At 43.4% G+C, this 23890-nt stretch overlaps 1 long non-coding RNA gene across 1 annotated transcript in view; it reads right to left on the bottom strand.

Annotated features, from left to right (window-relative positions):
• LOC142599268 (uncharacterized) overlaps nt 1-23428 on the bottom strand; it is a 30527-nt gene extending 7099 nt beyond the window's left edge. Inside the window, exon 1 of the long non-coding RNA XR_012832898.1 lies at nt 23388-23428. This is a non-coding gene — a long non-coding RNA (uncharacterized LOC142599268). The remainder of the gene's footprint in view (nt 1-23387) is intronic.
• Nucleotides 23429-23890: the final 462 nt, after the last annotated feature.

The raw sequence follows: 23890 nt of genomic DNA, 5'->3' as shown, positions 1-23890 counted from the left end.
ATCCTGCCCCTCTACTCCGCTCTTGTGAGACCCCACCTGGAGTACTGCGTCCAGCTCTGGGGGCCCCAGTACAGGAGAGTCATGGAGCTGTTGGAGGGAGTCCAGAGGAGGGCCACGAAGATGATCAGAGGTCTGGAGCACCTCTCCTATGAGGACAGGCTGAGAGAGTTGGGATTGTTCAGCCTGGAGAAGAGAAGGCTCCGGGGCAGACCTTATTGCGGCCTTCCAGTACCTGAAGGGGGCCTACAAAAAAATCTGGAGAGGGACTGTTTATCAGGGAGTGTAGTGACAGGACAAGGGGTAATGGGTTTAAGCTGAAGGAGGGTCGATTTAGATGAGATGATAGGAAGAAATTCTTTACTGTGAGGGTGGTGAGGCACTGGAACAGGTTGCCCAGAGAGGTTGTGGATGCCCCCTCCCTGGAAGTGTTCAAGGCCAGGTTGGATGAGGCTTTGGGCAACATGGTCTAGTGGAGGGTGTCCCTGCCCATGGCAGGCGTGTTGGAACTAGATGATCTTTGAGGTCCCTTCCAACCGAAACCATTCTATGATTCTATGATTAAAAAAAATCCCAGCCTGCTGGATGGTGTTGAATTTCTTTGCTTCGAAAGATTAATGGATGAGTCAGGCTTCCCAAGATTTTTGTTTCAAAAAGAGCTGTGAAGTATCTCAAAGCTGCCTGTTAGGCTGCAGCTCCGTGCTCTGGTTTATCTTATAAAAAGCAAGACCTCATGTTCTGTGAAATGTAATGGTACATTGAATTCTTAACTGCTCTGTGCTGCATTTGGACTGCTTCCAATTCACCTGCTAGCAGCCTCTCTAGCAGAGAAATGAAGAGCTATAATGAAGTCAGCTAAAGTACGTAATTCAATTTGAAATGGAGTAGGCTTTTTTTTTCTTTCTTTTTTTCCTTTCTTTTAGGCAAGATCATGAATTGTGTTCATCCAGTCTAACAGATGGGTTGGAACTTAGGTCTGTGAGTAAGCAGACTTGATAATATAATGGTATTCTCCTCACTACTTATCTGCTATTTATACACTTAATATTCATTCATTTTACAGCATCACTGGGCTAACTGTGAAATGTGAAGAACAAACAAAAGCTGTAGAACCTGAATGTGCAAAGAAACCTACAAAAGAGTTGAGACCTATTAAGGAAGCACCCTTAATAACAGCATAAGAATTTGAAAGTAACCTGTGTAAATAAGCATGACTTTTCTTAGACCCTGTCATGCCAACTTGGGTGGCAAAGTAGGTTTGGGAAAGTGAGCTCTTGCAGAACTGAGACTGATCGAGATGTTTTGAAATTTTAAATGTTCCACAGGATGAAACTTCATGATGATAGCTCCAAATAGTTTATATGCAGTACTGGCAAACCTGAAAATTAAATGAATGGAGCTAATTAGGTTCTTTTTCATGTATTGGGAAGATCAGAACTAATCAGTTAAAACCCAAACCTCTTATTTCAAAAGTCACTTTGTATTGTATAAACAGCTAATAGATGGGTTCTCCTCTTGTTTTGAGAACTGACATTTTAAAAAAATAAAATAATCTCATAAAATTAAAGGTATGGTTACACTTAAAAGGAAAAATAAATGTTGTTTTTATTTGACCTGGCTATTGGTTTCTGAAAACTTCAAGCCTTGACTTATCAATTTGTTTTGAGACATGAAATCAGACTTGTTAAAAGCTAAAACACCTCCCACTGAAATATCCCAAATTTCTGGAATAGAAAGCTGTGGGGTTTTCCCCCTATTGTCAGGATTTGATTAGTAGCTATCCTTGTCTGAAGTCTGTCATGTAGGAATAACTTTTCTTAAATAGCATTTTGGGGACAATGACAAATATTTCTGCCAAAAGGAGAAAATTCTCTTGATGCCTAAGGCTAAATTGTTATCTAGACTCTAGAGTTCAGTGGGTTCCCTGACAACACTTGTTTCAATAAGATTTTTTTTTTGAGTCTGTGTTTTACTTGAGGCTTTCAAATCATCTTTCCTATAGCTTTTAAAATTTTCAGGTGAGCAATGTCCATTTTCTTCCACCGAATTGCTCAATCCAAAAAATGAAGGAGCCTGGATGTTGAGCTAATAATAAAGGACTCTTTTGGTTACTTCTTAAAAGTGCATGCACCTGGTATTTTTATCCTTCAGATCATCTCTAGTATTTGGTGGATTTATTCCCTTAGGTACTTCTCTCCTGATAAAATTTTGGAAAGGTAAAGATGGAGCATGGGAATTTTTGGTCTTTATCTCTGCTATGGCAAGAGAAGTAGACATAGGCCATTCCAGCCAAATGTTTTTTTAACTTCCAGTTAAAGCTATGATCTTCCCCGATAATCTCTTGAAGTGTTTCATTATCCTTGAAAGTGGAAGTTTTTCCACTGCTGTTCGTGGGTGAGGAGAATGGGGACAGAGGCCAGATGTATACTCTTATATTAATTTCTGGTTTATGGAAAGGTTGTATCTTAGACTGTGCTTGTGGGACTATAGAAATAGTTTTATTCAGATGGGAAAAGCATGTTTGTTTTGTGGAGGAAGATTTACATGAATTTATAAATAGATCTATTAATCTACCAGTTTTTCATGTTGCCTGGCAGTGTTGTAATACAAGATTGGGAGAGTCTGCTAAGCTTGCAGTTTCACATACTATTTAATCAAATCTAAGCAGCAAATGTTTGTGACCCAAATTTTCTCACACCTAATGTATTCTCTTAGAAGAATGAGAATTAGGTTCATATCCCAGTTCTCCAGGTCAGCACTGGTTCTAATGTAGGATCTCTTTATACCTGCTGGCAATAGTAACAAGGGATACTACTGCATTTTTATGCAGCTCTGGTCCCGGAGCTGTGTGGCCATGCTAGCACAGAACTGTGCCTATACTAAGACTGACTGAGGGACTTAATAAAGTGCAACTGTGCATATGCATTGCATATGTGTCTAAATCCCATACCAGCTGGGTATCATGGGTTTTGCATCTGCCAAGAGTCTCTTCTCTCCCTTCCTACTGCAGCTGTGGCAGACTATAACTGAAAAATCTAGGTGGTTTTCACCCCCTTTGTGCTGAACGTGAAGGAGAATCTATTCCTAACATCATTAGGGCACTAAAAGGGATATACAGTCTTCAGTGACTTCATATTTTTAGAACTCTGCAGCAGGTATTTAACAAAGGTGAATGCTGTGTTAAGGTGCAGATATGGAGCACCTTGATCAAATAGAACAGTCTCACACAGTAAGAAACTTGCAAATTATCTTAGCCTTCAAATCTGTTGCAGAAAGACACTTTTTTGAGGAAGAAAAAGGAAATGGCACAGTAGATGTCTCGGTTAACTTTGAATTCAAGTCAAAGGAAAATTCTTGCTTTATTCTGTCTCTAAAATTCTTTAGAATCTGCAAATTCATTATAACTCTCTGAAGTCTCAGAAGATGGTAACTTGGTTTCTTTTAGCCTAAGGGAGCAGGGACTGGCCATTAGGAGGTTTATCTCTTTTCCAGTGGTATATATGTGATATATTGATGTTATTCTTTTCTTCGAAGAACATAGCACTGTGCTTTGGTTTTCATACCTATGGAAAAAAGTCATCTTGTGTTTTGAAAGGGGCTTCTCTGGATTAAAAAAAGAAATTGTGTCACTTGTTTTAAAAAAAAAAAAAGCAAGTTCTGAATGTTTTTGCTTTTGGTGGAGTGAAGCAGATTTTAAAGTTATTTTAAATCTAAATTAAATGGATGAATTTGGAACTTCTCAACTTTATATCTTTATATTAGTGTATGTATGGACTGAAATAAATGTCAACATTTATGGGTTTGCTAGCCATGGCTGGATAGAAACATGAGAAGACTGTGGAACAGCTGGAGTTTTTATGATCCTTACAGTTACGCACAGAAGAAAAATTCCAGTTGCTTTTGGCAGAATTTAGTTTCAGATTAAGGCACCTACACTTAAGCGCTGTGACACTGAGTGCCCCCGCTCCTGTCATTGAATGTCTAGCCAGTACAGTCAGTGAAACCAGAAAACGGCTCAGTCATCTAGCTGCTAATGGCATGTTGCAGTTGCCTAAGCAGGACCATCTGGTGCCATTGCAGATGCTTTAGTTCCTGAATTTTCTGTAAACCCCAGCACATCTGCTAGCCCCATGTTAGCATTTCGGTTGCCTGAGGGTCTCTCAAAGAGCGCTTAGTTCTGAGATTTAGGCAACTGAATCCTGCTTCTCTGTTTCTGCATCAGGATGAGCTAAGGTGGCTCTTGACTTTAAGTGTATTCACAGTATCTCTGTTGATAGCAGGAGTATAGGAACTTATATATAGGTATTTCAACCCTCTGGCCTTAATCTTCATAGCTCTGCACATTCCCCCGTGACTTTATAAAGAGGCTAAGGGATGCAGATAGAGCAAGAAATAGCAGTTAACATGCACAGCCAAAGCCCTTCTGTGGTTATAGGCTGCGTTACTTATTTATGCTGACTGTGAGTGTGTTTCGGGGTGGTAGCGCTGCTTTTATCCATGTGTTGGGTTGGCGTGGCAAGGTTTTGGTAGCGGGGGGGCTACAGGGGTAGCTTCTGTGAGAAGCTGCTAGAAGCTTCCCCTGTGTCTGATAGAGCCAAGGCCAGCCGGCTCCAAGACGGACCCGCCGCTGGCCAAGGCCAAGCCAATCAGCACCTCTGTGATAACATATTTAAGAAAGACAAAAACAGCTAGAGAGGGCTTTTTGCAGCTGGAGAGAGAGTGAGAAGATGTGAGAAACTCTGCAGACACCAGGGTCAGTGAAGAAGGAGGGGGAGGACGTGCTCCAGGCACCGGAGCAGAGATCCCCCTGCAGCCTGTGGTGAAGACCATGGTGAAGCAGGCTGTTCCCCTGCAGCCCATGGAGGAAGGATGAGGGGGTGTAGAGATTCCACCTGCAGCCCATGGAGGACCCCACATTGGAGCAGGTGGAGACATCTGAAGGAGGCTGTGGCCCCGTGGGAAGCCCATGCTGGAGCAAGCTCCTGGCAGGACCTGTGGATCCGTGGAGAGAGGACCCCACGCCAGAGCAGGTTTGTTGGCAGGACTTGTGACCCCGTGGGGGACCCACACTGGAGCAGTCTGCTCCTGAAGGTCTGCACCCCATGGAAGAGACCCACGCTGCAGCAGTTCATGAAGGCCTGTCTCCCATGGGAGAGACTCCATGCTGGAGCAGGGGAACGATGAGAGGAGTCCTCCCCCTGAGGATGAAGAAGTGGCAGAGACAACGTGTGCTGCACTGACTGCAACCCCCATTCCCTCCCCCCCCCGTGCCGCTGGGGGAGGGGGGGGGGCAGAGGTTGAAGCCGGGAGTGAAATTGAGCCCGGGAAGATGGGAGGGGTGGGGGGAAGTGTTTTAAGACTTGATTTTATTTCTCATTCCTCTACTCTGTTTTGCCTAGTAATAAGTTAGATGAATTCCCCCTCTCAGTTCAGTCTGTTTTGCTCGTAACAATAATTAGTGAGTGATCTCTCCCTGTCCTTATCTTGACCCAAGCCTTTTGTTATACTTCTCCTCCCCATCCTGCTGGGGGAGGGGTGAGCAAGCAGCCACGTGGCGCTCAGCTGCTGGCTGGGCCTAAACCACAACAGCATGTTTCACACATTTCAACTACGGACTTTATAATTGTAACCGTAGGATAGGGGCCGTGAAATAGAAACTATAGAATCAGGTTGAGATAATTAGTTTGTAACCAAGGTAATAGGTAATGAAGCTAACTAACCATGGCAAGTGGCAAGATGACCGTGTCAAGATACAATGCTGCTATGTTTTTTGTACAGTCCCTACCCAACCGGACAATAGGCCCGGGAATATCAATCTTATGAAGTAAGGACAGGTGCAGATGTACCTGCACAACAAGGATACTGCGCATGCCTGCATGAAGGGGGTCACCCAGCGAACACGAGTGCAAGACCACTGACGACCACCAGAGACCCCTGAGGACCACCCACTCAAATCACTGAGCATGCGTGATGGGGAGGAGAATATGGAAATGAATCCTAGAAATGATTATCATAGAATCACCTTTTCTCGGGAAAATAATGAATATGTATGTTTTGATCCTACATAACCTGTGTGTTGGTGATCACCTGGCATGCACGTTGGGTGGAGCTATCCCCCGTGCATCCAGCGCTGCAATAAAGAATGCCTGCCTTTTAACACTACATTGGTGTTACGAGGTTTATTCCTGGATTTCGGTGACAGTTTCTGGCGACCCAGATGGGACACTGCTTTTGAACCTCGACGGATCCATGGGATCGCAGGACCTCCAGCCGGCACCGGGGAATTCTCAGGGAGAACCTCCGATCCCCGGACCGAAGAGCTCTGAGCAAGACCCCTGGGAGAGGTAAAGGCATTCTTATTTGATTTGGATATTCAAGGAGCCCCGTGGCTCTCCGGGACAGGCCCGCATTGGGACAGGCCCACACTAGGAGCACGGGAGGCCTGCTTGTAAGGCGCGGTGAAAGCTGCGCAGAGTTGGGCTAGGGAGACGTCTCAGGTAAAAGTCTCTGCTAGGCGAAAGCCTGTGGAGCAGGGCCCACGGGGGAGGGGAAGCCTCCAAGGTTGAGATTTCTCTTACCACCGTGGTGGGACAGGCCCGCACCAAGAGAAATCCTTGAGGGAGTTCTAACACGGGTTAGGGCCCCTCTGACTAGTGCTTGTGATAGTGCACAATCACAACCACTGAGTCCCTGGGAGATGGGTACTTTTCCGAGTAAAAAATCAATCCCATGAAAAACACCACTGGGATGCATTCTGGAACACTGGAAGGATTTGGGAAATATTGATCCTCTGACTCGGAAACAGTTAATTGAATATTGTAATCACTGGTGGCCACTGTATACTTTAGAAAATGGGGAAAAGTGGCCGAAAAATGGGACGTTGCAGTATAATACAATTTTGCAACTAATGTTATTTTGTAAAAGAGAAGGTAAATGGAATGACATGGCATATGTGGATTTGTTTTTCACACTGCGAAATCATCCGGAATGGCAAAAGCAATGTGAATTGGTTTCACCTAGTTCTGCGGTAATGGCGTTAAAGGGGCAGGAACCTGATAAGAATTTGGAAAAGGTTGCTCAGCTTGTGATGTTGGTAAACGGTGTTTTAAATGTGAATTTGAAGATGATGATGTTGAATTATTGGTTGCACCTCGCAGAAGGTTAGGAAATGATCGAGGGGATCAAAATCTGGGGGCCAATAATGCTTCCGTCCCTCCTGTGGAAGGGGAGGCGGAAGGATTCAGCCCAATTGCTGGGAGGACAAGGGGAAGAGGGGGAGGAGACGGATTAGCTCCCCTCCAGGCCCCTCTTCGACAGGCAGTTGGTAATGAGGGTCCGGTAATGGTAAAAGTTCCCTTCTCAATAACTGATTTAAGACCAGGGAAAGAAACTGCAGGCACTTATCGAGATGATCTTGAAAGAGTTGCCAAAGTAGTTGAAACAATAATCAGAACCCAGAACCCCGATTGGGAGGATTTCAAAGTAATATTGAATACTTTGTTGGAAGACACTGAAAAGAAAATGGTACTAAATACGGCCAGAAAACAAGTGGAAGGAGCTCATGCTAATGGGATTATACAAGGGACAGTGGATCAGAATTTTCCATCCACAAATCCTGAGTGGGACCCTAATCAACTGGGACCCAGAGGGATGTTTAGATATCAGAAGTGGATTTTATTTGGTGTTAGACATGCAATGGCAAAAGCAATTAATTGGTCTAAATTATATGAAGTAAGACAAGAACTAAACGAATCCCCTTCAGCCTTTATGGAAAGACTGAAGGTGACTGCGAGAAAATATACTAATTTGGACCCAGAGAAGAAAAACACAAACAAAACCACAAGCAAACAAACAAAAAACCACCACGGAAGAAGCTATACAATTGGCCTCTATATTTATGGGACAATCAGCCCCAGATATAAGGAAAAAGCTTCAGAAATTGGAAGGGGCTGAGTCCAGAGACTTAGGCAAAATGCTTGAAATCGCCTGGACTGTGTATAATAACAGGGAAAAGGAAAGAGAAGTTAGACAAATGCAAAGGAATGGAAAAATTCTGGCAATCTTGACTGAGAATAATAAACATGTAAAGCAAAACTCAGCTATAAATCAGCAGAGGTTGGTGGTGCGACGGGGCGAAAAGAGAACTGGCCTTTCTTGAAACTGTTAAAATTTAAGCTGGGAAAACAGTAGGTAACACATCAATTTTTGTACATGCCCAAATGTCCGTTGCCTTTATTAGGACAAGATTTATTAAGCAAATTAGATGCACAAATAATTTTTAAAGATGGAGAAATCAGATTGCTAATACCAGAATCAAAGCCATAGAGGCGAGAGTGTTTATGTTACAGGATTCCTCCAAGGAGGAACAGATTTCAGAAGTGGTGGACAATGCAGTCACCCCCCTGGTATGGGCAAGTGGAGTTCCGGGACGATCCAAATTGGCAGAACCGGTAAAGGTGACTCTAAAACTCGGAGCCAAACCGGTAAGACAAAAACAGTATCCTATTAAGTGGGAAGCCCGAAAGGGATTAGAGGAATTAATTACAAAATTTTTAGAATATGGGCTGTTAGTAGAATGTGAATCAGAATACAATACCCCTATATTGCCAGTAAGGAAATCAGGAGGTAAGGAATACCGATTAGTTCAGGACTTAAGGGCCATAAATCAGATAGTTCAAGATATACACCCAGTAGTGGCCAATCCATATACCTTGCTGACATCCTTGAGGGAGGAGCATAAATGGTTTACTGTACTGGATTTAAAGGATGCCTTCTTTTGCATACCTCTGGATAAGAAAAGTCAAGGCATATTTGCCTTTGAATGGGAAAGTCCTGCTACAGGACGAAAAACACAACTAACGTGGACTGTACTTCCACAAGGATTTAAAAATAGCCCTACAATATTTGGAAATCAGTTGGCAAAATAGTTGGAAATGTGGAAGAAACAAAATCAAGGAGAAGGTATATTATTACAGTATGTGGATGACAACCTGATAGCAGCAGAAAGTAAGGAAACATGTTTTGAAATTACTGTCAGTTTATTGAATTTCCTGGGCCAAGGAGGATACAGAGTCTCCAGAAACAAGGCCCAGATAGGGAAAGAAGCAGTGATTTATTTGGGATTTGAGATATCTCAAGGACAGAGACAATTGGGGAACGAAAGGAAAGAAGCCATTTGTCAGATCCCCGAACCTAACAGCCCAAAGGAACTGAGAACCTTTTTAGGAATGATTGGGTGGTGTCGACTCTGGATTCTAAATTATGGACTGTATGTGAAACCCCTATATGAGGCCCTGAAAGAATCTAAAGACCAATACCTGACTTGGACACCTGAATGCCATAAATCATTTAAAGAACTCAAAAAGCCATTAATGATGGCCCCTGCATTGGGTTTACCTGATCTGACTAAACCTTTTGAGCTATTTGTACACGAAAGGCAACATCTGGCCCTTGGAGTGCTGGCGCAACAGCTGGGATCCTGGAAGCGACCAGTGGGGTACTTCTCCAAACAACTTGACACCGGGAGTAAAAGATGGCCGGGATGTTTGTGTGCCGTGGCAGCAACGGTGCTGCTGATTCAGGAAGCCCGAAAATTGACTATGGGCCAAAAGATAGTGGTATATGTACCGCATATGGTAATAACTGTCTTAGAACAAAAGGGGGGGTCACTGGTTATCCCCTAGCAGAATGTTGAAATACCAGGTTGTCCTATTGGAACAAGATGATGTGGAATTAAAAACCACAGCAATTGTAAATCCAGCAATGTTCCTGTCAACAGAAAATTCTACTGAGAAATTGGAACATGACTGTCTGTTAACTATTGAACAAGTTTATTCCAGCAGACCGGACCTGAGGGACGAACCCCTGAAGAATCCTGATCTGGAACTGTTTACGGATGGAAGCAGTTTTGTGCAAGCAGGAAAGCGAATGGCCGGGTATGCTGTTGTCACCATTGACAAGATATTGGAGTCGGGAACACTACCTGCAAATACATCAGCACAGAAAGCAGAATTGGTGGCGCTAAAGCAGGCCTTACGAATGGCTGAAGGGAAAAGAGTAAACATATGGACTGATTCCAAATATGCATTTGGTGTGATCCACGCCCATGGAGCCATATGGAAAGAAAGAGGACTGTTAACAGCCCAAGGATCACCTATAAGACATAAAGAGGAAATCCTTCAGCTCCTACAAGACGTGCAAAAACCAAAGGAAGTGGCCGTAATGCATTGCAGAGCTCATCAATTTGGTCAGACGGCTGTCAATATAGGTAATCGGTTGGCGGATAAAGCTGCAAAAGAGGCTGCTGAACAAGGTATCCTTGCACTAGTACCAGTAAAACAGGTAAAAATTCCAAACGTAAGAGTAAGATATAGCAAACTAGGTGAACAATTGGCAGAGCACTTAAAAGCATCTCAGAATATGGAAGGATGGTGGGTAACATGAGAAAATCGGGTAATAGTAACTCCACAAGTTATGTTGGAACTTGCAAAAGAGAAACATGAGCAGACACACTGGGGCATAGATGCTATGGTTACAAGTTTAAGAACATCTGTAATATGTCTAGAATAGGAAAATATGAGTGGAAGTATTGAAAAGTTATTATTTCAAAACTTCCAAAGGGGGGAAATGTAACCGTAGGATAGGGGCCGTGAAATAGAAACTATAGAATCAGGTTGAGATAATTAGTTTGTAACCAAGGTAATAGGTAATGAAGCTAACTAACCATGGCAAGTGGCAAGATGACCGTGTCAAGATACAATGCTGCTATGTTTTTTGTACAGTCCCTACCCAACCGGACAATAGGCCCGGGAATATCAATCTTATGAAGTAAGGACAGGTGCAGATGTACCTGCACAACAAGGATACTGCGCATGCCTGCATGAAGGGGGTCACCCAGCGAACACGAGTGCAAGACCACTGACGACCACCAGAGACCCCTGAGGACCACCCACTCAAATCACTGAGCATGCGTGATGGGGAGGAGAATATGGAAATGAATCCTAGAAATGATTATCATAGAATCACCTTTTCTCGGGAAAATAATGAATATGTATGTTTTGATCCTACATAACCTGTGTGTTGGTGATCACCTGGCATGCACGTTGGGTGGAGCTATCCCCCGTGCATCCAGCGCTGCAATAAAGAATGCCTGCCTTTTAACACTACATTGGTGTTACGAGGTTTATTCCCGGATTTCGGTGACATAATTTCTACCATATTACCACTCACCACTGATTTTTGTAGATGTTTCAATAAATGTGCAGTTCCCCAATGAATGCTATTATGTTCTTTCTTGACTATTTCATGCATCAAAATTGGGGTTATAATTACCTGCCCCGTAGGAGTAACAGCCCATCATTTTTCCTGTATTTCAGTTTTCAGTGTTTCAATTAAATTCTTATCCCAACTATCCTAGTTAGGGAATTCTCCTAATTCTATCTTCTTTTCAGGTATTATTGCCAATATCCCTTTACCCTTTTCTGCAACCTTACGAGCGGTCACATCAGCCAGTTGATTGCCTCTTTCTTGTGGGGTTCGTCCGGTTTGGTGAGCTTTACAAAGCATGGTAGCCGCTTCTCTTGGTTTCTGTACACTTTCAAGTAATTTTAAAATCTGCTCCGCATGCTTAATTCGGGTTCCTTGAGATGACAACAGTCCCCTTTCTTTCCAAATTGCTCTGTGTGCACGTAATACTCCAAATGCATACTTGGAATCGGTCCATATATTCCTTCACTTAGTTCCAAGGCTCTTGTTAGTGCAATCAATGCTGCTTTCTGGGCTGATGTTTTTGGTTGCAGAGCTTTTGCTTCTACAACAGTATCCACTGTGGTCACAGCATACCCTGACATCCAGATCCCTTTTTTTTTCCACAAAGCTGCTCCCATCTGTATATAGCTCCCAGTCTGGGTTTTCCAGAGGAGTGTCTTTCAGGTCAGGTCGACTGGAATACACTTCCTCAGTGGTCTGTAAACAATCATGTGTGGGTTCCTCTTCTTCCAGTTGTCGGGATGACAGGAAAACTGCCGGGTTTACTACTGCAGTGGATTTCAAAACAGCATCATCTTGTTCAAGAAGTGCCACTTGATACTTCAGTATCCAGCTTGGAGACAGCCTTTCTGGTCCAGGACAGTCAGTACCGTGTGTGGTACAAAACCAGCCAATATCTTCTGTCCCAGTGTCAGTTCCTGGGCTTCTTGAATTAGCAGCACAGTAGCAGCCACAGCTCTCAGACATCCTGGCCATCCTTTGCTGGTATTGTCCAATTGCTTGGAGAAATAGGCCACAGCGTGTCTGTTGCCTCCCAACATCTGAGAGAGCACCCCCAGAGCTACAGCTTGCCGCTCATGAGCAAACAATTCAAAGGTTTTGGTTAGATCTGGGAGCCCTAAAGCTGGTGCTTTCATCAGAGTTCTTTTTAGTTGTTTGAAAGCATTTCTGGTACTGTCATCCCATTCCAAATGTTCAGGTGGTGAATTTTTCTGTAGTTCATAGAAAGGTTTCACAATGAGTCCATAATTGGCGATCCACAGCCTGCACCACCCCACTATTCCAAGGAAGGTTCGCAGTTTGTGTGCATTCTGGGGCTCTGGGAGTTGACAGATATAGCTTCTTTTCTCTCTGTGCTCAATCTTCTTTGTCCTTTTAAAAGTTCAAATCCCAAGTATTTAACAGATTCTTGTGTGACTTGAGCTTTTTCTTTTGAAACTCGGTAACCATTTAATCCCAGAAAATTCAAAAGATCAATGGTTAATTGTAAGCATTCTTCCCGGGTTACAGTTGCAATGAAAATATCATCAACATACTGCAACACAGTCCCTGTTTTATGTTTTCTTTTCCAGGTTTCCAATTCTTTGGCTAATTGATTTCCAAATAGTGTGGGACAGTGTTGCCACAGGGATTTAAAAATAGTCTAAGTGTACTCTGATTTGCAACCTGTTTCTGGGTCTTCCCACTCAAAGGCAAATATATTTTGACTTTCTCACTTGAGAGGTAAGCAGAAAAAGGCATCTTTCAAATTTAGATCTGTGAACCACTCTTGTTTTTAGCCTGATTCTAGCCTCTAATTTCAAAGGATATTGGTTTTGCCTTACCGGCTTCATTCCTGCTTTGAGTTCAGTCTTTACCGGTTCGGCATTCTTAGCTTTACCAGGGACTTCTCCAGCCCATACAAGGGGTGTCACTGCATTTTCCACTTCCGTTGGAATGCCAGTTTCTAAAATTTTGTCTTCCTGCAATAGGAGCACAGATCCTTATACAAGTTTAGATTCAGGAATTAACACCTTGACTTCCCCATCTTTAAAGGTGATTTGCGCTTCCACTTTACTCAATAGGTCCTGTCTCAAGAGTGGTATAGGACATTCAGGCATATATAAAAATTGGTGAGTTACTCATTGTTTTCCATCCTTTAAATTTTAAGCTCGGAAAAAGGCACACTGTTCCGCTTTCCCTGTGGCACTCACAACGTTTACCATATCATCGCTCAATTTTCTTTGACAAGTAATAAGTTACTCCAGTATCTACAAGAAAATCTATTTTCCATTTCCCCAGCTCTACTGTGGGGTTCTGCTGGGGAGGTTTCCCTGGTCCCCTTCAGGACTTAGTTAAGGGGAACTGACGTGGAAAGGGAGCTGCTTCTTGATTGTATTGTGCCTCCTCCAGAACCTCTGGACTGATAGGAATAGGACCCCTAAAACAGTCCCTAATCTTTCCAATGTCCCAATTCTTTACGATAGACACGCTGATGATCTTGTAACCGATGTGTTTAACTTTTTTAACCATGGTGATGGGATCAAGATGAGATTATTAGCAATAGTAGGGAATGAGAAAATATTTTAGGAATGAGGACCTGAGAGCTTGGTGGTACCATGGAACTGATAAACTGTGTGGTCGGTATGTACCATGGAACTGATAAACTGCATTATTGGTACGTGAGCCAAATAATATTTCATTTTCTGTCAAAATCATGTCCTTTGAGTGAACTTTGTTCATTATAATCTCATTATAATACCAAAACACACCTCCATGCTAAAAACTACCCACCTCCAAGGTACGACCACCCCTCACTGGGCATGCTCTCTGAATTTCTTTAAGTATATAGCTTTAAAAGCAAAGCGAGAAAGTTTTACACCAATCATAATGAAGTAACTATGTAACTATGTGATGTAATTGTAACCATGTGTGTATTGAGAATATAAATATGTGTGTGTTCGTAGGCTAGGTATGCACGTTGGGTGGAGCTATCCCCCGTGCATCCAGCGCTGCAATAAAGAATGCCTGCCTTTTAACACTACATTGGTGTTACGAGGTTTATTCCCGGATTTCGGTGACAATCTCCTAAGGTATTCCTGGTTTTTTGTGCTGGAGGGGCCCCACCTCTCCCCCATAGTATTGCCGTCCTCCCCTGAAGTTACTGTTTGCTGAGGCTCCCTGCAGTGCAGCTCTCAGATTACCCTCTCTTTCCCTGTCTCTCCCTGCCTGTCTCCGCCCTCCTTCGTTTTCTCGTTGTTCTTTTCTAATTTCCTTCTCTTTCTCCCTGTTATCAAAAACCATCCATGCAACCTCCAACATCTTTCATTAATTCCAAATCATCCTCCTCATCATGCCCGCACTTCAAACACCATTGCCCTGTACTACAAGCAGAGCAACACCTTCACAGCCTCCCACTACCTTTTCCTGCAACAACTTTTTCATTCCCTGATTCTCTTTAACCACTTGTCAGTTATTATACATTTTCCCAGCCCTTTCCAACAACTTGCTCAAATTCCTCCAATCTTCAAATATCCAGAGATGCCTGTTCCACAACAGATAAATGCTAACTACAAGGCATCTCCCTCCTTTTCAGGATCTTCCCTATAAATACCCGTCAGCCTTTTTCCACAAGCATAAATCAATCACTGAGAAGGGTACTTTAACGGTCACTGGTCCCTCTGCCCCTACTGCCTGTCGCAGCAGAGCTTGCACAACTCGACCCCCCAATCCTCCCCTCGTTCTCCCTGCAATAGCACTGAATTCCTCACTTCCAGCAAAAGATTCCCCTTCATCAGAAACATCCTCCTCATCCGGTCCTCCGTATTTGACGCACCATTTACTGATACTACACGCCGAACAACAATGCTTAGAGAGTTTCTGATTATATTTTCCCAAGGTCAGAACCAAAGGATCTCTCGGTATTCATTTACATTCCCTGCTCCATTCAGGATGATCTCGTAAAGCAGAGAACAAATCAACATAGGGAACTTCATCCCATTTTCCTTCCGGTCTTAAGAATAACAACAACTGTAACATTAACCGGCCACTTTTCTCCATCATTCAGTCTATACAATGGCCACCACTGATTACAATATTTGATTAGATCATCTTTCTTTGCAACTCTTCCTGGGGGGTCCTGCTATTTGCTTCCAGTTTAATAAAATGCACCCAAGAGGGGATTTCTTTAAGATCAATTCCCTTTTAGAAGTTCCAGTTTCCATTTTAAAAACAGGGCACAAAACAATTTAACCCCAGCTTTTTACAACAGTAATATGCACTTACAAACACTATAACCACAAAGACAAAACCACACAATTACGATCACGGCCCGTATTCAACATTCAACAGACAAACTTCTGAGCTTCCGTTTCAGGAAGGAGACTTATCCTTCAGTTTCAATCAAAGGGTACTTTCCCTTTGCCCCAGGGATACAGCCCAACCCTGCGCAGCTTTCGCTACGACTGACGGGCAGGCAACAGAAAATAATACTGAAAGAATGCCTTGACCTTATTGATGGTCCTTGCTCAGAACTCTTTGGTCCGGGGATCGGAGGTTCTCCCTGAGAATCCCTCGGTGCCGGCCGGAGGTCCTGCAATCCCTCAGATCCGCCGATGTTCAAGAGCAGTGTCCCATCTGGGTTGCCAAAATCTGTTACCGGAAAGCGGCAAAATAATTCACTCTCTCAGACTTATTTTGAGGTTTTAGAAAGCAGGCATTCTTTATTGCAGCGCTGGGTGCACGGGGGATAACTCCACCTAACGTGCACACCCAAAAGACAAAACTAGCAAGTATTTATACTATGGTAATATACATATTCAGTATATTTCCAAGTAATGCTTATCACATTCATGGATTTTCCAGGAACTCGTTAGCATATGCTAATGTCTTTCGCCCATGTTTGTTGGCACCTCTGGGTGGTCCTCGGGGGTCTTCAGACTCAGTCCTGGTATCACCTATACCTTATCCCTCAAGGCTGGTTTTGTGATCACCTCGTAACTTTCTTATCTTTGCGCATCTGTTCTTCCAAGGCTGAGCTGTTTAAAATGAGATTGTTCCAGGCCTTCTTACCTTACTGTGGAGAACAATGCTTTAGCTAATAAAGACAGCATGGGAAATGTGCTATTTCGACCCATGCACTAAACCAGCAAAAAACAGTGGTTCAAAGAAAAGATATGCACAAAACAGGCCTTGCATTCTTCAGTAGCTCATAAATAACATGTGACTGGCCAAATCCAGGAGATAAGGAGCTGAGAACAGACAGCCAGGCGCCCGCCAGGTGCAAGAGAAAAACAGAATAACAGATCTTGCGGGGAACACGAATCGGGTGATGATTGGGGAATAAAAGAGCCTCCCCTTTTAACAAGAAATACTATATAATCAGAAAATTCTGTAATAAAGTTGATTCTGTACTTGCACCCTACGGAGTCCGTGCCTATCATACACCACACCTTACAACTAATTATTTTCTAAGTTACAATGGTTTCCCTTTTGGTTGGTTACATCTATTGAGCAATGGCTGTAATTGCTTGAATTGATCTTAATATTTCAATATTCACAGGTATCAGTATATCTCTCCAATTAGGATCATGAGTCATCATCACAGTCTTAACTGTGTTATACATTCCCTCTGGATCATTCCAGCAAGACCCGACTGCATTTCCAGTGTAATACGTCTGCAGTGGTAAATGGTACATGAACATACACTGGGGCTGCGTCAGGTCCTACAGCCTAAGAGGGGCCTGGAGTACAGCTCTCCATCTCTGTCCCCTAGTTCTTCCAGGAACAGGACCAGTAATTTCCTTTTCCTCCTCACTTGTGGAATCTGATTCTAATTGGGGGGGGGGGGGGGGGGCAGCAGGCTACCAATAGCTGAACATCTTCCTCTGTGTCTTCTGAGCTGGTTTTTCCCATCTTACAATTGGTACAAACACTCTTTTCTCTTCTTACAATCAATACAACATGTACACTCTGTTCTTTTCTTACAGTTGGTACAAGACACTCTTTTCCCTTTTCTTTCTTTTCCTCAGTTAAAGAATATATTCCCTTCTAGTATTCTGAATTCATCAGACCATATTTCTTTCTAACATTCAAATCACTTCTCAAAGCATATGCAGATTTGTTCTTTGTGATCTCATCCCATTTCTCATTTCCTTGACAAAACAACATTAATTGAAATATAGTATGATATTTCAAAGACCCATTTTCAGGTCATTTTTCACCATTATCCAATTGATATTGTGGCCACCATTCATTACAACACCATTTTAATTTATCCCTAGTCATGGGGTTCCCCCCAAATTTACTCCAATACTTTAGGATGCACCCCAAGGGAGAACAAAGAGGAACCTCCTTGGAAGCAGTGGAACCCATTTCAGTACTGAACAAAAGAATTTCTTAATCCAGCATTTCATACACCAAAATTCTAAATACAAAATGAGGGATCTCTCCTCTACATTACTTAAAACAACGTGTAGAAACAAACCAACACTGCTGCTGCTGCATATTTTTCTGATGTATCTTATGCAGAGCTTAAGCAATGAACAACTCCCACTGCTTCCTTAAGAAGTCTCACTTCCCCCCCCCCTTTTCCTCTTAAATACTTCTTTCAAATAGCATTGCACTGTTGTGTCACTTATTACCTGACTGCAGAAGAGGGGCCACTGGAGTTCCCAATCAACAAGTCAGTGCACACTGCAGCTGTCAGTCTGTTTCTCATCATTGGATACAGCAAGACAATCCAGGCAATGGCTGTCAGCATAGTCCCATCTGGGTTGCTGTAAAACCATTATCCCAAAAGTGGGATCATTTACCCAGTGTGCAGTACACCAATATACACACAGAGCAGAGGTATTTTGTTTCATGTCTGCACAGAGATTGGTGCTAGATGGTAATTCCACAAAGCTAGCACACTACACACAGAACCTACCACCTATTTATCTTGTTACAGAATTAGAAAAACCTGCCTTAAATTTATGCTAATTGGTTAGTAATCACCACATCATCTACTATTGGTCAAGCATCTTTAAATTAGCACACACGTGCCTGGGGGGTATAATTTGCATAGTTCTTTAGTTGGGTAGGTAGTGGTAGCAAAAGCAAACTCTCCCTTCCCTTTGACTTCAGTCCTCTCTGGTAATCATCCAGCTCTCAGCACTTTCTGGGACAGGATGTTTCCTCTTTATCAGTTTTTCAGCTCTCCTTCAAGGATACTCTTTAGCAAAGCATGCTTTTTATCAGTCTTTTTCAAAGGTATAGTTGTCAGCAAAGCAAGCAGTGCATTTAACCCTAAATGAAACAGTGTCTAAGCACTAACCCAAACACATTTCTGTCCCTGTAAAGTGGAAAATTCTATTTTAAGGATATCACCTTTAGGTACTGGAAGGCTGCTGTAAGGTCTCCCCGGAGCCTTCTCTTCTCCAGGCTGAACAAGCCCAACTCAGTCTGTCTTCATAGGAGAGGTGCTCTAGCCCTCTGATTGTCTTTGTGGCCTCCTTTGGACTCACTCCAACAGCTCCATGTCTTTCTTTTACTGGGGACCTCAGAGCTGGACGCAATACTCCAGGTGGGGTCTCATGAGAGCAGGGTAGAGGGGCAGAATCACTTCCCTCGACCTGCTGGTCATGCTGCTTTTGATGCAGGCCAGGATACGATTGGCTTTCTGGGCAAGGGCAGCCATGGAGAAGGAAGCAATGCTCCTGGGCTAACTATCCATCATCGTGGAGAAAATGTGATGATGGGATTTGACCAATATATCCTTTATTTTTAGTATTTTCTAGGACTATCGAGTACCATGATTGGTCATGTTGCCCCCAAATCCAGTGAAAACAACACAGATTCAAGACAGGGGATGCAGGGGCTTTTATTAAGCACAGAAATGCTCTGCTCAGCTGGGCCAGGACCAGCTCAGAAAGCAGCTCATACAGTTCCTAAAAGGGTTCAGAGTTTGTCCTCTGCTCCCATGGAAGCTGTGGAAAACATCCAAGTGACCACAGCAGGAATCGGATGATGCTCTGGATTGACTTAAAAACTTCTCCCTACTTTTGCACGGCAAAAAATATTACATGAATTATTACATGAATACTGTCATAGTCATCCCATCCTGACTGTAACCTCTGACTGCATATGTTGCTGGGTTTTGAAGCCTTCCTGGTAAACATGGGTATGGTATTCTGGTTTCTCAGGTTTTTGGGAAATTTCAGCCGGTCACTAGCAACACGAAGCCTCCTCCACATGCACTTTTAAACCAGACACTTGCATCTGGGCACAGCCATCAATGAGAACATTTGTCCTGAGGCCAGCCGCCCTTGGTATGGCTCAGCATCCAGGTTGGGATGTCCCACCACAGTTGTCATCAAATGCTGAGTGCCCACAGCCCCAGGAAAAAAACAGAAGGACTGCGAGACCCTCAGAAAGGTTCATGATGGAGGAAGGCAGTCCCTGGGGAAATGGAACAGGGGTGACTTTACCATGGGAAAAGCAGCGTAGACTGAATAGACGAGGTACAGAAAGGGATAAACCATGTTTTTGGCAAGTAAATGAGTCATCTACATTCAGTGGCAATGTCATGTCAAAACATGCACAACAAAACAGCCTTGTGACTCAATGTGTAAAAGTTAATGTGCAAAGTACAAAGTTAATTGTTGGTCATATTCAGAGAATGTAAAGCCCTGCTCTGTTGCCTAACTCTTGTCCCAGCCTTTGCAAGTAGTTCTGTACATCTATAGACAGTCTAAAGACCATCTACATCATAATTTAATCTTCCTATAGGATGTTTTACACAAAAGAATCCCCCAATATCTTCATTCTACTTCCGCAAGTAATTTAGACAACAGACACATTCTTAATTTCTCCTCTATGCTTTACGCCTGGTTTTCTACCTATTTTCAGCATGCTCAAGACACAATGCAAAGGAAGCATGCACAGGAAATGCTAAAGAAAAACCTTTGTTGCTAGGGCTATCACAAATTCAAAAACACATTGTGAAGCCAATTCACAGAAAGTCCTATAAAGCCAGGACTAGCAAAGCTCCATGACAGTAAGCCAACATCAGAGAGTCCAGTGCTGAGTTCAAGGAGATTCTTGCCCAAACTTTATCAATGCAAATACAGATTGGCACTTTCACAGTGGGTTTTATTGCAACATTCAGGATTGTCTGGTTTCTGGTCAGAGATGAAACACAGCCAGCAAGAGGTCTAGTATAGTTTCCAAACTTCTGCTTCCAAGCAGAAAAAGGAAGTGTAATGAGGTAAAAATAAAAACTTTTGAGTAAAGACCTGGCATAAAGGAAGTTCAGATTTTTCCCCACAAACTGAGAAACAGCCACAACTTCACCCATAGTTTTTAATTCAAAGTGAAGAATTTGAAGCCTTAAGAGCAGTGTCACTCAGGAGTAGAAGGCATTTCAGGTAACTACCTGTTCCCTGTTTTATTTTTGCAGATGAGTCCCAGAGCTAAACTTTGAAAGTGGAAAAGAAAAATATTTCAGAACATAAATCTCTCAGCTCTCCCTTTAAGTCTTCCCAGTACTTAAGGCAAGTTCAAAATCTGGTGGAGGGATTTCCCCCCAACATTGCAAAACCTTCAGCCCATTCCTAGATCTGAGACTTCTCTAGAAAAGTACAAGAAATGTCCTTTGCACTGCTGAAGATAGACCTTAAGTGTATAAAGTACGCCTGATTAAAAAGGTTTCTGTTGGATCTCAAAAAAAAAAAAAAAAAAAAGAATCTTCCACAAATACAAAGGCCAGTTTAAGCAATTACTTTTGGGGAGGAAGAGAGCAAATAATTCCTTCTTCACAAACCCCGGCGCAGGCAGCCAAGGAGTGACACAAGGCTGATATGGCAGAACCAGTTCACCTGGTCCATGGGGCTGCATTGCTGCCTGCACTGTTGCTGTGGTCCACCAGTGATGGCAAGCAGAACATCCTAACCTTATCCCTTCCTCCCCAAACATCCCCAGCTGATTCACCAAGGCTCCAGGAAATGCTGCTGGTATTTCTATACAACGCTGATGATACTCATAAGACAAGCTGAAGAGATGAGGTAAATGGAAATTTTGCAAGAAAGCCCCTTTTCACAGCTGAGCAACAAAGCTGCAACCATCCCTGCTGTCTCATCCACCACAGCTCACATCATTCAAGGATCTAAGGCCAGAATAACTTGCTTTTTCATATCCTGTGCCTCTGACAGAAAGCAGAGATCTTAAATCGTTTGAGTGCGAACAATACACCCCTTGTTGGTGTTAAGCGAAAAGCAAAGCTGTAACAACTGGGTTTTCCTAGGCTGATGTTTGGGCAGGACCTGGGCAGGGTTACTCATCTCTTCCATACTTAGCCCAGCCAGCTGAGCCAGGGAAGCAGGTATACAGTGGTGCTCTGCCACAGGAATGTATATAATGAGCTGGAACTCTCTCCAGCCACATAATGCACACACAGCACCATGAATATTCAGTCTTCCCTGTGAAACAGAAGGGGATGGACTGGATGGCTACGAGGAACCTGAGCTGTCTCACTGATGCAGGACAGCCGTTGGAAGATAGTAGATTTATACTTTTTTTTTAAAATACAGCAAGACTTTTACCTTGCGTCCCACCATCAGAAGGGGAATTTGTTATACGCTGATGACCGTGAGCCCTTGCCCTTCTAGAGTGACTTATGGTCATGCAAATACTTCACGACACTTTATCAGTGTCACAGCCATAGAAGGGGCCCCTTAAACTTCCCTCTATACAACTGCTCTAAAAAAGAAAAAAATAAAAATATAAAGTTTGCATCTATCAGTCAGGCAGAACAGATATTTTTCGACCTTCCCTTCTTTGATTTAATAAGTTGACCTTACGCGATGGCTGGAAACAGAAGTTTGTGTTTGTTTGTATTTATCAGCATAGGCTTCTTTTCTCCTCCCACCAAACCTAAACACAATAAAGGAGCCAGACTACTAGCTACGAAATTAAAAGGCAGTATTTGTTGTTTTAAGGTTTTGTGGGTTTGGTTTTTTTGGAAGGTTTCTCCCAGCATCCTCCAATTTCAAAGTGTTGATTTGATCATTTGGTCTGTTAATGTGGACCAGTATATGATTTTCTTTTTAGAAGGCTAGTCAGTTAAATACGGAGTAACAAAGCTATAGCGGTAAAAGGAAAAGCTGTAAGAACAGAGTATATTGAAAATTCACCAAACGAGCATGTTCAGCAAGATGCATCCTCTATACAGTAAAATAACTGAGACAAAAAGACTTAAAAAAGACATTTCTCTCACATCAGACAGGGCTTTCCCAGGGCCAGCACTAATATCTATGACAGCACAAAACTTGATTTAAATTTGTGTCGCGGTTTAGGCCAAGCCGGCAGCTGAGCGCCACATGGCCGCTCGCTCACCCCTCCCCCAGCATAATGGGGAGGAGAAGTATAACAAAAAGCTTATGGGTCAAGATAAGGACAGGGAGAGATCACTCAGTAATTATCATCACGAGCAAAACAGACTGAACTGAGAGAGGGAATTTATCTAATTTATTACTAGGCAAAACAGAGTAGAGGAATGAGAAATAAAATCAAATCTTAAAAGACCTTCCCCCACCCCTCCCATCTTCCCGGGCTCAACTTCACTCCCGGCTTCAACCTCCGCCCCCCCTCAGCAGCATGGGGGGGCAGGGAATTGGGGGTTGTGGTCAGTTCATCACCGGTGTTTCTGCTGCTTCTTCATCCTCAGGGGGAGGACTCCTCTCATCATTCCCCTGCTCCAGCAAGGAGTCCTCTCCCACGGGCTACAGTCCTTCACAAACTGCTCCAGCATAGGGTCTCTTCCACGGGGTGCAGACCTTCAGGAACAGACTGCTCCAGCGTGGGTCCACCACAGGGTCACAAGTCCTGCCAGCAAACCTGCTCTGGCGTGGGATCCTCTCTCCACAGGTCCTGCCAGGAACTTGCTCCAGCCTGGGCTTCCCACAGGGCCACAGCCTCCTTCAGGTGCCTCCACCTGCTCCGACATGGGGTCCTCCATGGGCTGCAGGTGGAATCTCTACACCCCCTCATCCTTCCTCCATGGGCTGCAGGGGGACAGCCTGCTTCACCATGGTCTTCACCACAGGCTGCAGGGGGATCTCTGCTCCGGCACCTGGAGCACGTCCTCCCCCTCCTTCTTCACTGACCTTGGTGTCTGCAGAGTTTCTTACATCTTCTCACTCCTCTCTCCAGCTGCAAAAGCTCCCTCTAACTGTTTTTTTTTTTTTTTTTCTCTTTCTTAAATATGTTATCACAGAGGCGCTGATTAGCTCGGCCTTGGCCAGTGGCGGGTTCATCTTGGAGCTGGCTGGCATTGGCTCTGTCAGGCATGGGGGAAGCTTCTAGCAGCTTCTCACAGAAGCCACCCCTGTAGCCCCCCCCCGCTACCAAAACCTTGCCATGCAAACCCAACGCACTTTGTCCCATATTTTTAACTTTTTATGGAAAAAGAAAGATATGGTAAATAATACTGTTTATCTTGAAAGAGTAATAATGTTTGTTTTCTACAGCAAACTACCACAAATACATACTGGAAGAACTACCACTACCCACACAAATACTTTTTGAACCGTTCCCATCTAGTTCTTGATTAGACAAACAGCTCACCAAGGCGTTTTAGTTAATTTTAAGGCTTGAAAAATCACTTTTT

The sequence above is a fragment of the Balearica regulorum genome, chromosome W (genome assembly GCF_011004875.1).
Source record: "Balearica regulorum gibbericeps isolate bBalReg1 chromosome W, bBalReg1.pri, whole genome shotgun sequence".
In the NCBI taxonomy this organism is placed as follows: Eukaryota; Metazoa; Chordata; class Aves; order Gruiformes; family Gruidae; genus Balearica; species Balearica regulorum.
This window is presented reverse-complemented; position numbering and strand designations above follow the sequence as displayed.